The following is a 5,396-nucleotide window of genomic DNA, read 5'->3' on the forward strand; positions in this document are numbered from 1 at the left end:
AGTGCTGGCCCAATGGAATCCACTTCTGTTCCAATAAACTGAAATTTTTTAATATACCTCAGTTTATAGACAAAAGTCAACTTCTACCATTCATATTAGCTACAGCATGAGTTAACATGGCACTTTTTTGGAAGAATGACCGTAATCAAATCTTTATTTTTATAGCTGTATAAATGTGATCCAAATGTATCCACCACTACTTTTTCAAAAAGAAACATTCTATAAATAAGTAAACCGCATCTGCTCACTGATGCATGTGTGGACTCCCTAGATGTCTCATTGGGCTTAATTATAGACCATTCACAGTAATACATTTTCAGTGTAAAGTGTAACATAATGTTAAGTCATTTTAGCTTTCGCCCATACATGTTGTACTTCTGGCTAAAAGTGCAAAAGAAAAATACTTCACAAATTTGCATTTCATCCTTACCCAAAGGTCATGCTAATCTGTATACTGATCTAAATTTAATATACACACTGGCAAAGCAAGTCCAATATGGAACTTTTAATAAAAGTGAACATCGAAATACTTTAAAACAATGCTGCGTTGTTATTTTGGGTGACTCAGTGGTCAAAGTTCTCTGTGGCTAGAGCACACTTTGGGCATTTCTTCTCCTTTCTCTGCACAAACATCCAATTATCTGGAAAACTTTGACTAATTAAATGGCTGGAGAGTAGGCTTTTGCTCCTCCATGTTGGATAAGCAGTGCATATCAAGGGCCTGGAGCTGACATTTTTGAGCCACAGAGCTGTAGTGACAATTATTCAATCTTTTTGAGAGACAAAGACCCAGTGTTCTAGCCTGATCGGGTAAGGTTACTGTCCCTGCTTGGCTAATGGGAATTCATTTGCTCCAAATCCAAAAGGTTCCAGAATTTGAGATAGGAGAGCCAAAGGGACTCCATTTCAGAAAGCACTGGCTGTGTCATTTCTCTGCTAAGCCCTGTTTCTGAATAAGCCAAAGAAGGTATGTTCCCACTTCAAGGGGAAAGCAAAAAAGTTCACCTTTCTCTGAGTTTTGTCCTAGCCCCCAAACACTTGATAACGTCTAAGAAGAGCCAGATCCCAAACCTGTTCCGGGATATAAGCTTTGAGCAAAACTCTGGGGAAGCTGGCATCAATACCCTCTACTTTTGCTGGTTTATAGAATAACAACTATTGTTCATCTGACACTCGCCTCTGATTGGACCCTACCCTGGACTCCTACAGGAGCCGTATTCCAGACCCCTTTCCAATGTAAATCCCTAGCCTCAACCAATGAGACTCATTCTCCTTTCCTTTCCAATTCTCCCAGACACTCCTGCTCTTCTCTGTCACTCATGTTACTCAATAAATTCTGCTTTCACTTTCTTTGGTTCATCTTTGATGTCTGTCCTGCATGAAGCCAGGGACTCTCTTGACTGGTCCTACAGGCCCCTCCCCTGGGTCCTCAGACCTAGCCTGCTTGCATCAAATTCATTTAAGATATGAAAACAAGTTGTTTTAAGGCAATGGAGTTCTGAGTCATGATAAGCTGATGTTTTGAGGTTTTTATGCCTCTTAGAACACACACATCCTGGTTTAAGATTCAAACCTCTGGACACAATTACGGTTGACCAGTAGGCTTTTTAGCTGACAAATGACGGACCGATTTGGAAGTCAGTTCTTAAAGCCCCCAGAGAGCAACATGCCGATATCCCCAAGCTTTCAGCTCCTAGATTTTCTACATAGTTTTTACAAAAGAAACACCTCGGGTGTACCAAAGCTTTGTGTAATAAAATCTTTCAGAGCAGCCTGAAAAATACAACTCTTCCCCACCTGGATTCAGTTGTAGGTTAGAGCATATTTAATTTCAAGTCAATAGATTCCCTGCGCATCAGCACTTAAGGGATTAAAGACAAGTCTAGTTTTGTTGCCCTAAATGTACTGTTATTGTTATCAATTTATGCAGCCTTGCAATAAGTTTTCAATAAATCTAAGATTAACTATTATTTTCTCGCCTATAAATAAAATATAATCATCTTAAAAATCAATGAAGGGAAAACCATCATATCCATTAACCTGGCTCAGAATCCCTCCAGGCCTTTGCTATGAAACACAGCGTTGTGGATCTTTCATTTTATTGAGCTATATCTCTTTGTATGGCAACCAGCAGGCAAAAGAAAAAAAAAAATCAAATCTAAAAATCAAAGACTACGGTTTTTTGTTTTGAAAACCACTGAGGCAGGGGCTGAATATTCTTTTCTGCCTGGGGCTAATCCTCCCCCCCCCAATTTAATTTGCAATCAGATGCAATAAAAGAAAAAAAAAATAAAAAAGGACATTGCCTCAAGTAGCTAGTGGCTTTATTACCATCTCTACTGCCAGTCTCCACTTTTTATCACTTCCAAATCCTTTGTTTTTAAAGTCACCTGCACAACCCTGCAATGTTATAAACACCTTTAGTTGTCTTCACGAACTGTCAGTTTGTACCATCTGCTGTTACAATCTCAAAAGCAGTAATGCATGGGGGTCAAGGCCACTTTCTCTCAGGAAACTCAAAAACAACAGAGCCAAGTCATTTAGTGTTTTTTTCTTTTTCCCTGTCAGCTTTACTACACCCTGGAGTGGACATTTTCCTTGCCTTTCAGTTGTGAATGTTCCTCAAAAGACGTGAACTTCACAATAAGGTAACCATACAAAAACAAGGTTTTATAGACAACCCATTATCAACTAGCAGAAGGGGGTGATTAGTCATCTGCTCTACTTGAAATAGATCCAAAAAATTCAAGCCAGTACTGCAAAGAGAGATGCATTTATCTCAGGATTCTGCAACTAGCACAGTCCGTCCTTAACGTGACCTGCATTTGCAGCAATCTTTGAAAGGCTGTAAGTAATCTCAAAAACTAAGCACTGAAGAGTTGACCAGCCCTCCCACCCACCCACTATAGAGGACTTTCCCCAACTCTATACCCCACCCCCCTAGATGACCAATCCTTTTGACCTTACTTTGGACCAGAGCCAAAAAGGACGACCTTTTGTTGATTACTAAAAATGGTCAGTTCAATGGTCAGTACTGATTCAACCACTAGGTCCAAATGGGTTTTCTAAAGTCAGAGTTCCTTTTTTTTTTTTTTTTTTAAATGAAAGGAATTATTTACAAGCATATTCTACTTTCCTTATTTCCTGCAAATCATTACAAATTCACATAAATTTTTTCTATGTGTAAGAGGCCTCGTTTACCCTCAAGGCAGTTTACATGCAAGTCCAAGTTTTTCCCCCATAAATAAAATATAATCATCCTAAAAATCAATATGAGAAAACAATCGGAACCATTAACCTATCTCAAAATCCCTTCAGCCACTTGTATGAACCACTCAGTGCTGAGCCTTTCATTTTATTGAGCTGTATAATTCTTTGCATGGTGACTAGCAAAGGGGAAAAAAAAATCAAAGACTTGGGGGCTGTGTTCTGGATATCAGAGAGAAATGAGAATATGAGAATAGATTTTGACCCTTTTTGATTACAGAAAACAGATTTTAGAGACCCAGGAAATAATTGTTTTGAGCTACCACAAAGACATCATTAGCTTGGTTTGGATCTTCCTTTTGACAATGCTTATTCATGAGTAATTTATAAAGCTGGGAGTTGATTTTGAAAATCGTCAGAAACTTTTAAGATTAACAAAAAAGACAGATAAAGAGGAAGAGAAGAGAAAAAAATATTTATTTTTAAAGTGTAACTCAGGGATGCCTGGGTGGCTCAGTCAGTTAAAGTGTCAGTCTTTGGCTCAGGTCCTGATCCCAGAGTCCTGGGATCCAGCCCCACCTCCGACTGGGGAGCCTGCTTCTCCCTCTCCTTCTGCCTGCTGCTCTGCCTGTTTGTGCTCTATCTCACTGTCAAATAAATAAATGGAATCGTTATAAAATAATAATAAAAAATAAAAGTGCAACTCAAATACAATAACAAGACATTTAGGCTCAGTGGTGCAGTAGATGTGCTGAACTGCATGTACATGAACTTGGTCAGTATCTGCTTAAAGGTCACTTGTGCTCTCCTTCCCTGTTGAAATTCTTTTGTAAAGATCCATAATGAGGAAATATCAGAAGATATAACTGGACTTTAAATACCTTACTTCATCAGTATATGTAGAGTCTTACATACAATATTTCTTTTGATACACTTTTTAAGAAAATATCCTCCTTCCTTATAATCCATCTTTTTGAAAAAAATACCTCTTCAATTAACACAAGAATAAAGTAAATAATTTTCTAGTAGTTTATCTAACAAGCCATGAACATGTTAAATGGATTTTGAAAGGCATTATATATCCATAAAAACAATCAACTCTGCATGAGATAAACAGCTTGGAAATTGCTTATTATAAAAATTGAGTAAAGAGCCAGTTTTTGCTAGAACTTTGAGAAAACAATCTCATATTTTTAATATTTGTGCCAAAAAGTTTTTAAGTATTTTGCTCAATATCTCTAGAACCCACTTAGTAGCTAAACACTTGGGGGAAAAAAAAACATATGTAATTTTCTCAGTAAAAATGTAATAAGGAAATAACAGAATCTAAAATATAAATGTTACTTTCATAACTAAATGGAAAAATCAACTTTCCTTGATTATTTCTAATTTTAAAGTTTCAAATTACATCCTATGTCAGATAATCAAAAGTATTTTTTTTTTTAAAAAAAAAAAGGGGGTATATTCTTCACCAGCACTTGGCATCAGGCCAGGTACTTGGTCCATTTGCATTTATTGGGATGACTTTTATTCTTTTTATCTGATTTTATGTTTAGTTTTTACTATAATTTACTACGGTTTCTTCTGTTCCCTTAACTTTTGTTGGATTAACTTTCTCTTCCTTCTTCCTCTTTTCCTTCCTCCGCAGTTAATTTGGAAATAAAAATTGTGTTTATTGATGTCACAAGTAATTATAGTCCCTTCCCTGATAGTAATTGATATTAATACATCAATTATTAAATAATAACAGGCCTTCCACCAATACGTCTGTCTGATCACTGCTCCCTCTCCTCTTTCCTCTGACATTCCAAGAGACTGTTAGGCTCTCTTACTCCCCTGTTATCTGCCCTTCCCCAGTGAGAAGAGATCTTTAGGATATTTCTTTGTGCCACAAAATTTTACTCAGGTAGTCTATAATTCTTAATTTCAAACTATGCTTATGTTATCCTTTTCCGTGTTTCTCAGTTGTTGAATCCTTACTCTATACAATAAATTCTCAGTTAATTTTTAAATCACTACTAAGACTTAATTATTGCAAGAATTGTTACCACGCTTTCTTCTTTATCTCCCATTATCTTGAGAGATATTATCTGAATCCATTTGCAAAAGGTTGGAGTCCTTCCTCAAGGACTTTCTTCGAACAGGTAATTGAGTGGTGTATTCTCAAGTGACTTAACTTTCTCTCATCC

At 36.8% G+C, this 5,396-nt stretch overlaps 1 non-coding gene across 1 annotated transcript; it reads right to left on the reverse strand.

The window, feature by feature from the left end:
- Positions 1-389: 389 nt before the first annotated feature.
- Positions 390-491, reverse strand: LOC131837461 (U6 spliceosomal RNA). Its single transcript, XR_009356059.1, has one exon. It is a non-coding gene; the product is annotated as a U6 spliceosomal RNA (small nuclear RNA).
- Between the last annotated feature and the right edge of the window lie 4,905 nt (positions 492-5,396).

This window comes from Mustela lutreola, chromosome 7 (assembly GCF_030435805.1).
Source record: "Mustela lutreola isolate mMusLut2 chromosome 7, mMusLut2.pri, whole genome shotgun sequence".
NCBI classification, from domain to species: domain Eukaryota; kingdom Metazoa; phylum Chordata; class Mammalia; order Carnivora; family Mustelidae; genus Mustela; species Mustela lutreola.